General features: G+C 39.6%; 1 long non-coding RNA gene across 1 annotated transcript; it reads right to left on the bottom strand.

Annotated features, from left to right (window-relative positions):
• Positions 1 to 5,124: 5,124 nt before the first annotated feature.
• On the bottom strand, positions 5,125 to 9,970 carry LOC132768928 (uncharacterized). The gene is made up of 2 exons (XR_010909177.1): positions 9,516 to 9,970; positions 5,125 to 7,619 (listed from the first exon to the last, which is right to left on the bottom strand). It is a non-coding gene; the product is annotated as an uncharacterized lncRNA (long non-coding RNA).
• Positions 9,971 to 10,454: the final 484 nt, after the last annotated feature.

Genomic DNA, 10,454 nt, shown 5'->3' with positions numbered 1-10,454 from the left:
TGTTTATTTGTATCAACTCTCCAAGCACACACAGTTATCAGAGTAAGTCCTGAATTCAAGTGTTAGTCCCAGTCATAGTTGACTTAATTCTTTGAGAGTAACTACTACCAGACTGCAGATTGGATAGTATAAATGCAGTTGGGCCTTGTTAGCTCACATTAGCCCATTCAACAACTTTGGCCATCTATGCACATTATCTCAACCTTCAATTATAGTGGTTATGCTTAAGTTGCTCTTTATGTGGGGTTATCTTGCATTTTTATATTTATATTTACTGTTATTGAGGCATTGAATGTTTACCTTTTTGTTTGTTGGAATCCGCCTTGAGTCCCGCAGGGGAGATAGGGTGGAATATAAATAAAGATTTATTTATTTATTTATTTTTGAGTAAATGTTGATGTGTATTATTCAGCAGCTGATTCAATTGGTTTAATCAATTGTATATAGAGCTAAGAATCACAGCAGACATGCTAAGCATAGTTTTTACAAATTCCTGAATGGGTGATATAATGGAAAATAAAAAGCCAAATTAGTCATTGATCTGCTGGTGGTTGGGTCTGAGCTACATAATTATAATACTGTATTCACTTTCATCCAAACAGCCCGTCATTGTGTTCAATGTATTCAAGGAGAGGTTTGTTGTTGTTTTTTTACAAAACTTTTAGAATGCTACATGACAAATGATTTTAGAAATTGAAGAGATTACAGTTTGGAAATACTATTTGTGTGATCTATAACTCTGAGAATCTCCCATTTGAGAGATTCAAAGTTGTACTTCAAGAAGATAACTTTCCCGAGTTCTGGGAAGGATATTCAAAATCAGGTTAGGATTTGATCTGATGGCTCAAGTAGTTCTCCAGTTTCCACTTAAGTGGATGATCTTCTGTTAGATATCATGGTTCTGAAATGGATATATGACACAGAAATCCCTTTGAAAGAAAAAGGAACTAGTGGAGAATGCAAGACCTGATTTTGTGAAAGGGTTTCTGTGCAACAGATTCCTAGCCACTTCTGGTAGCTAGAGCACACAATCTTTGTTTTCAAACCATGGACGATTACAATGGCTATGGTTAAAGTTACCCTATAACAGCCTCTCAAATCCTAGCAGTTAATTTGGATTTATGGGGAGCAGGTTTAAAACATTATTTGGTTTTCTTGAGAGTAAGAAGGTAGCAATTTGGCTGGGTGGGAGATAGAGGGTAGAAGGTGAAGCGGAAGTAATGGTTGGATTTGATGGGAGCAAGATTGAAATGTGGCTGGGTTGTCTTGGGAATGAGGGGATGGCAATTTTGGCTGGGCAGGAGATGGGTTAAGGAAGAGGAAATGGAGTAGGAGGAGTTGAATGAGGAGTGGATCACCAGTAGTGGCTTAAAGAAGCTAGTTGAGGCATTGTTGTGGCATTACTGCTTCCTTTTATCCTGCATCCCTGTGATACTATTCAATGGAGGAGGAATTCAGGAGTTGCCGACTCATCTGGTCAATACATCTTATACTGCCTTCTATCTGGGTTTTTTCTGGTTTTCCGGAACAAATGACATTCCTAGCTACATTTATGAAATTTGAGCTAAATGCTGTTAGGGCTTTACATTTCTGAAATCAGACAATTGTGTCAGTATTTGACTCTATGGTTCCCTTTGCATTTCCATGGAGTTGAATCATGCTATGCTGGATCTCATTATGATTCTGGTCTCATGTTCCCATCTTAGTTTCCAAATACATATACATACCAATGCCCCCCCCCCCCATTTGAGTTTTCACAATTTCCCCATGAGCATACCTATATGGGGACAAGTGGAAGTTTAGGATGGCAGTCAGCAGTCCTACAGTCTAGGATGCATGGTGTGGTGGGAAGGTATATGGGGTGAAACTTCTGTAAGTCAAGCTGCACTGAAGGGTTCTAGCTCTCTTTTGTTGCCATATATGCTGATTTCCTGATTTATTTATCAGGATATTTATCAGCATTTCTCGAGAGAATTTTTCCTCCTAGACTTGCAAACATGGTTTTCTGTCAGAAGCTTATTTGCTAGTAACCCAGTGCAAGTTTACTTGGAAGTACGTCATACTGGTTTCTATGGCACTTACTCCTAATTAGCTTTGTGTAGGTTGATGCTTTAGAGCATAACATTCGTTTTATTTTTACCATGGCAGAATCCCCCAGACAGCTCAGAAAGACATGAATATTGCAGATAATAATGCAAAGTGTGCTTTTCCTACGTACATAGAAAGACATTTAAATATTTGGACCATGTAACTGCTTTGGTTATCAGTTTTCTATCCCCAAAGCCTGTGCAAGCATGATTAGTTGGAACTGACCTTGCTTTTTAACTTTATCTATGAAATCATTCAAATTCATTAAAATAGGCATTTAAGCAATCTGTTATTAGATTAGATTACATAATAATGCTCTGTTTCATAAGATACCTTTCAAGCTTCTCCAAAGCACAATGTAATTATTTTACAATGCTGGGTGTTCTTATAGGTTCTAAATGAACCTTATTTATAATGTTTCTTGCATTTTATTTTTATACTTTATATTTTATTGTTGCATTCTTATGTTGTACATTTGCATTGTTGTATTGCAGGGCTTGGCCTCATGTAAGTCATCCCAAGTCCCCTTGGGGAGATGGTGGAGGGGTATAAATAAAGTTGTTGTTGTTGTTGTTGTTAGTCAATAACAAGGCCATTGTAGACTACTGGAAGGCATGGCCCCATGAAAGGAGATAAAAATATCCAAGTCATTGACTATCAAGCTTTTGATTCACTAAAACATATATAACAGTTATTTGTTGTTGCTGGCCACATTTTTATATAATAGCAAAGGCTTTTGCAACTCAAACAGCATCAACACTAGAATTAATACAGTTTGATACCACTTTAACAGCCATGGCTCAATGCAATCAAATTCTAGGAGTTATAATTTTACAAGATCTTCAGTCTTCTGTGCTAAAGAGTGCACAGAACTCCAATAATTAAAATGGTGTCAACTGCATTAGCTCAACAGTGTGCAGCTAGCCTCAATCAAGTAGCATTTGCCAATGGCAGAGCTGAAAAGACAAGCATCCTAAGTTGTTTGGTTTTGCCTTCCTATGCACATCTACACTGTAGAATTAATACCATTCAACATCTGTAGCTCAGTGCTACAGAATCATGAGAGTTGTACCTTTACAAGGCATTTTGTGTTCCCTGCCCAATAGTGTTGGTGCCTCACCAAACTACAAATCCCATGATTCCATGCATGGAGTCATGGTAATGGTGTCATGGTGCCAATTCTACTGTAATATATTCATGTGTTAATTGTGCAGTGTAGAAAAATGGACTATCGAGACTACAGTGGAATTGTCATGGTATGGATCCTTGATATAAAATATTGTTTAATTTAATACATATATTAAGTTAATTTGATTGTGTATGTGCTGTATATGAGAATAATCTTTTCATACAAAGTGGAAGGTGGGAGAATATAATGTTGGAAGAAAGTAGCAGTTGGTGGAATGTCTGAGGGAATAAGGTTAGTGGATGGTAGTTGATATAGTTAGTCTAGTTAGAAGTAAGAAAAGAGTGAGCAAAAAAAGTAATTAGAGTAAGGAGTGTTTGTCAGTTAAGTTTAGGAATTAATAACTGGTGTTTAAAGGCCCAAGTTAGCAAGAAGAAAAGTGTGTGAGGTATGTTTTAAATAATCAATCGCTTTGGTTATGTTCAATTCTTGTTAATAAAATATTGCATTTGTTCTCATATTCTCTTGGCCTCTTGGAGTACTATATGTTATGAAACTTTAATTCAGACATGTCTGTGATGGCAGGAGAGCCATAGAATTATAGGCTGAGCAATATCTCACATAGTTATGTTGGGAATATCTAGGAGGTCCACAAAATTGGGTCCACAACAGTAGCACAGGAGGTAGCCCTTACATTGATGGCAGAGGTGGAGACCAGAGAAAGCCTTCACCCTTGTAGTAACCATGAGATTTGTGGAAGCAGCCGGGGGGGGGGGGGCTCGGGGGGCTTCAGCCCCCCCCCCCATTTTCATGGTGGTTCGCGAAAAGGCCTTATTGGTGCATTATTTAAACTTATGTTTATTCATATCATGAACTGATCACCATACTCAATATATCCCATATGCATGGGGGTATTGGGGTAATGATACAAAAGGTTTGCTAGGCTAGACCCTCTTTCACTCAGACTCAGCCCCCCCCCCCGAAACTCAGCCCCCCGAACCCCCCCTGAAAAAAAATTCAGCCCCCCCCCCCCCGAAACGAAATCCTGGCTACGGGCCTGTGTGGAAGTATCCACAATTGTTAATAGCTGAGATTTAGACAGAACCTCCTATCTGGTGAACAAGTGCTGGGTAAACCCCACAGAGATTCCATGAAAATGGGAAGGGGTGTTCAATGTCTTCCATTCCATGTCTAATTTTCAGAGATTTAGTGTCTGCCCAACAAACCCATGTCATGCAAACATAAACTGGCAACCCCAGTGGTTAAATTTACTTACACACATATATTTGGATTGAAACAGAACTAGCCCAAGCTTCACTTGGTGTTTTTCTTTTCTATCCCTCTGTATGTAGGTTGTTGGAAACCGAACATCTCCATTTCATTTTAAGACAAGGTTCACATGGCACAGTTTATGAATATCTCTTCCAAAATACTGAGACAGAAGTTGCCAACTATTTCAAATCCTCCTGCTCCATTGTGGTTCTTTAAAAAACAGGGCCTAGAACAGTGGTCCACAAGAACTAAAATATGATCCGCAGCCTCACTGTTTCTACACCATTGCAACAAGAGCAACTGGTGTCATGAAAGCTTATAGTGCTGAAGCTTATTAAATATGGGTTTCTGTGGGAGAGCAGATGATGACTACTGGATGGCATATGTTCTGTATTAGAAACTAGAGCTGATGCAATCTATCCAAGGCAATATTCTGAACCTGCACTCAAATAGCCAAACCAAATCGAACGTTGACCAAAAACTGATTCATAACCCTTTTGGTTCTAATGTTGAAGAGTGGTCCCTAGTCAAAGTGGTCCTTGGTCAAGTGGTCCCTGGTCAAAAAAAGGTTGAGGACCACTGGTCTAGAAGAAGAATTTGTCAATTTATCTGTAGCAAGAATCAACAGAAGAAAATGATAACAGTTCCTGTTAGGCCATTTGAAACCCAACAAATTCATAAGTTTTTATTCCAACTTCTTCAAGTAAACACTCAGATATTCAATTTTTGACTGCAGGTACATGCCATACATGCAAGTCCTGCGTGCACTCGCTCAATTTGTTAGATGTCACAAATACATAAGAACATTAATGAAGGAAGGGGGATAACATGCTTTTAAAATATATAGCATACCACCATCTACATTGCTAAAATCACTAAAAATGCAAAATCGTTTTTAGATTGCATTAAAAGTGACCTACAAAATTAATACAAAACAATAACACTAGACAAGCAGCAAGAAGATACAGTACAAATACAGCCAACTTGATTCCTCCTCCCATTTGTTTATGTGAGGAAAATTAGCATTGCATTCCAGACAAGGTGTTTAATCTTCATAATTAATTCAGTCACAGTTTCTGTTCACTGGTTTTATATTGATAGACATATATGGTATTAAACACAACACTTGACACACCAGTGTCAAAAACAAAAACCCGGAAGTTTCCCTGAATGTCACCTCTTATAGCTAGACACACCAAAAAGTGGCAAACCCAATTACCTACTTCTTTTACTAGATTGATCATTAGGACTTTCCCTTCTGAATAGAAAGGGAAAAGTCTATTTATTTGCTTCAGTGCAATGAGGAAAGTACTGTATTCTTCCCAAAATCCTTATTTTTGTAAAACAACCTCACTACAGGAAAGAAAAAAAGTTGTTTCATTAGTATCAGCAATAAACAAATCACAAAGGTTTATATGACTTTGCAGATCTTACTTATGAAGGAGCAGAAGATTTTTCCGAAGGACTCTTTGAGCTTTTCTGCGTTTACTTCCTATTAGTAAGTTACACCTGAGGGGAGGGCGCAATGCCCTTCTAAAAAGATACCATGAAAAACAAGGATAGGGGGAAGGGATAGAGATTAATAGCTAGTTGTACCCACATTTATGCAGCAGCTTGTCTGCCCATATATTATTTTTCCTGGTAAACCAAAGCAGCAAGGCAGCCCAAAGAATTTCTGTCCTTTTTTCAGGAGATGAGTTTTTCAAATGCTTGCACATCTAGGCTCATGTGGCAGACTGACCCACATAGAACTTAAAATCTGGTTGTCAAGACATTTTTCTATAAGACTTTATAGCTGAGATCTGAACTGACTTCCGTTCATAGTCTTTGGCTTAGTTCAAGGCGTTCTTCTGCTTGCCTCTATTCACACAGCCCAAAGACAGAATGGGTTACAGAATGAACAGTCATTTTCAAAACACATTATAGGAATGTCAAAGCTATTTGAGCCTGAGATGTGTTCTCCATGAAGCGCTACCTTTTGTTCTCATTGCTCAATTCTCTGGAACTCGACACGTTTTCAAGGTCATCATTGGCACGCCACAGTCTGCCGCATACATTTACTGTAAACAAACATTCTGTGCCAGCAAAAAAACTACTTACACATACGCCTTCCTATAGAATGCTCTTGAAGAAGTAGAAGAAGGAGAGAAATGCTAGCCTCATTTTCTTCAACTTCAAGAACAATTCAGGATTCTGCAATGGCAGGGAGCAGACAAGCTCTCACCTTTGCTGCTTTCCAAGCACTCTGGTATTCTGAAATCCAGTCAAATGTAGTAGCTCTTTGTCCAATGTGGAAATACCTCCCATGGCCTTCTTCATTACTTTCCTCTCCCTTCCTATTTTGACTACACATAATATACTTCAATTGATCTCCTTCAGGAAAAGCTGCTGTCTTTAACATCTGCCCTCTTTGTGAAGATCTCACAACCTTGGAGCCCAGGGGTGTTTCTGTGGGTGGGTGCAACCAGACTGATTTACCATTAACTCTGAGAAGGTTGTTTCCTTTCATATTGGGACGGCGGGCTGGAGTCTGCATCCTGCCTTGGTTTTTCAAAACTTTTTGCTCTGAACAGCTGTCATCTCTCTGAGGTGGCCTTGGGGAGGGAAGTCTGGGGAAGAAGTTGACAACATTTTGCTTCTCTAGCATTTTTTCTTGAACTGAAAATGGATGGGTACCATGGAAGTGGTGCTTTAAACACTCAGTATCAGTGTTTTCATGGCCGTTATGGCTTCTCCACTGAGGGATCTTCTGAGCTTCAGTGCATAGCTCTTCTAATGGATCAGCAATTGAGCTGGAGTAGGTTTTGAGACAATCAAGAATGAAGCTTTTTTTTTTCTAATGACGTCATATTAGGAAGGGTGTACATGGGAACCATTTTGGATGTCTCAGAAATATTTAAGACTTTATTACTATTATGCAGCATCCCAAGTTTATCAACTTCTGGAACCTTATATTTACTTTCTGGAAGCACTGGAAAGGAAGATCTTGCTAGCTGGCAGAAAGATTCTGGATTCATATAAACATTTCCAAATCCTTTTGTGGTAATTGTTATATCTTCCAAGATATCCTCAAATGCTTCAGTGATGGTTGGAAGAGGTTTTGTTAAGTTCAGTCTTATTCGGGGAGCCATTTCTGTAAGAAATATGCAGGATATCATTAGCCAACATGAATGGGTTGAAAATATGCTGCTGAAATTTCACAATTTGTAATCATCCTAGCATAGCAAATGCCAAAATTGATATCAGGGTGATATTATCGGTAAGACAACCAGGAGGTCGTGAAAAAGATTTTCAAGAACTCCAGATCTCTTTATCGAGCAAGTAAATTTTAAAAAGGAGATGCAATGAGCAAAAAACTGAAGCATACAGTGCCAATTTCAAGTAGATGAATGATTGAGAAGATAATCCCAAGAGGTCTCACCAACCAACAGTTTATGAGATCATCCAAGGGAATCCATGGCTAGAATCTTGTGGTGAAGCTTGCAAGCATAACTTATAATGGGTCAGAACTTGCAGAATGGGGTTCCAGTACCTCCTTCTACAAGATTGCCACCCCACCACAAGCCAATAGTGCAACTAGACTCATCCTAGCTCTTCTTGAGCACCAAGATGAGAAACAGCAATCTTTGCTCTGGGAATAATTGTCTCCCTCTGGTGAGTTATCTGTTGCAGAGGGCACTAGGGTTTATACCACTGGCTCTTGAACACGGAAGAAAAAGGAAGTGGATTATTCCTAGAGCAAAGATTGCTGTTTCTCATCTTGGTGCTCAAGAAGAGCTAGGATGAGTCTAGTTGCACTATGCAGTTGTTTAGTGGTTGGGGGAAAAACGTATCCATCAACCCCTTAGTTGTTTTTGCACCATTGAGAAAGTAGTTGGGCAAAGAGAACAGGACTCCCCTACCTTTTATACATATGGGGAGAAAGATTTGTGCTCTGACAGTAGGGTGTAGGATCTCAGCACCAGAAATAAATTTATACCAGCTTTAAGTTTATTTGTAGATGCATCTCAGAAATGAACATTCCTTCTTCTCCTGGTTAGTAAAAGGATAAATATGCTTCAGGTTCCTGCTCCTTCTTCTGCAACATTCTTTCCTTTACAAAAAAATAACTACCAAAGCAACCTTGCTGCATGCTGCTCATTGCCTACACTTTACAGAAAAGAAAAGCTCATTTGTAAAGCAGTCTTCAGGGCTCATTTTTTTACAAAACGTTAAGACTCCTTCATAGACTGGACTTTGTGATTTAAATGTTTTGAGAAAAAGGACACAGAAAGCTCCCTAGGTCCAATCATGGGCCCATTGAATCCTATAGACTCGGGCTGACAAGAGGATCTGAAACACAAGTCTTTCCTAGCTGGTGATTCAGTCAGGGTCCATGTACATTCACAGCCCTTTCATCCACCATTTCCTCCATGCACCTTCTTTGCCTCCTCTCCCTCATCCGAAGCTCTCTAACTTCACTCCATAGCAGGTGAGGAAGCAAAGCTGGTGAGAGGGTTTGATGGGAATGGGCAGAAGCTGTCAAAGAAACATGGCCTAATAATGAAATAGCTCTTGTCTTGGACAGACGAGGATCAGGATAAGGAGTCTGAGTGCAGATCTCTAGGAAGAAAGACACAATACATTCAATTTCAGTTCAAAAGCAATGTGCCTATGCTCAACCCTGAGGAAACTTAGATATAGCTGATCTTTACACTCTGAATCCTTAAGCTTACTGGATGTAACAATGTGTAGGTAACCTTCTCTAATACCGACAGGACTGACACTCAAATGGTACAGGGAGAGAAATCTCACAGTCCAGTACTATTGCTCCAGCCTTGAGGCCATCTGCTCAGCAGTTCTGGCATGGATGCCCTCTGCTGCTTCCCAGTGCTGGCAGGTTTCCTTTATCACAAAAGTGACAAGTGCTAAACTGGCATTTCTGGCCTATACAAAACCTATTTCATTTACCCTCTTTAGAGCTCTAAAATCCAATCTCCGCAATGTAGCTGGATACCTTTCCCGTTGGAATGCCCTGTTCTTATCTTACCTCAGGGTGTCTGTTCAGGTACAGATCAACTGCTTCTAAGCCTCCGGGTTCTGCAGCGTCTCTCCTGCGCTGTCCGTTCTCCTTGATTTCCAGCACTGAATATGTGCTGTCTAAACCAAAGCTGCACACCAGGGTAGCAGCAGCTTCCAGTCAGCTGATTCAGCTGCTTTTGGGTTGTTGATGCTAAATATAGTCTGGTCTGTGCCATTCTGCTTCCGAAGAATTCTAATTTGATAAGTGCTTTATGTTACTGGAAAGGCCGAAAGCAGGGAACTAGGGGAGATGAGTATAAAATGATCTCCATGGCAAATAAATCATTTTCTTTTGGCAAAATAAAAGCATTAAGTTATGCTTTATGCTCTGAATTATTTAATAGGGCCAGTGCAATTGAAAGGCAGTGACTCGATGCACTCTGTCTTTGCAATTAGCAGCATGATAAACTAAATTCCATGCAGTTCTTCTTTAGCTCACATGGGGATGTGACATTTAAAAAAACATGTCAAGGTTACAGCAAATGGACACTCCATGTTCAGATGATATAGTTAAGTCATGTGTCCCATTTCCCGGACTCTAAAAAAAGATTTCCATAGACCCATGCAAAGCTTCAGAGATGCTGGCCTTCTCTTTGAAAAATGGGAAAAACAAAAGTTTCCTATATTTTAGGTATATAATACCTTCTGTAACATTTCAGTCAGGATTATGATGTGACACAGGATATGCTTTGTACAAGGATGAAAATTTAGCACCTGTCTGCATTGCTCAGGGCCAGGCTGGCAGAGTGAGCTAGCCACCTGAGAGCTGATGCTGTGAGACAGAGAGGTGAGAAAACTCTCCCAGGCAGCTTGTTCTCTGCAACCTCCAGGTAGTGATCTATGCTTAGGTGCAGAAAAGGATGATATTCCAAAGCCTGTATTTGAGTTAGATTTAACTGCCAACTCA

This window comes from Anolis sagrei, chromosome 2 (genome assembly GCF_037176765.1).
Source record: "Anolis sagrei isolate rAnoSag1 chromosome 2, rAnoSag1.mat, whole genome shotgun sequence".
Lineage (NCBI taxonomy): Eukaryota > Metazoa > Chordata > Lepidosauria > Squamata > Dactyloidae > Anolis > Anolis sagrei.
This window is presented reverse-complemented; position numbering and strand designations above follow the sequence as displayed.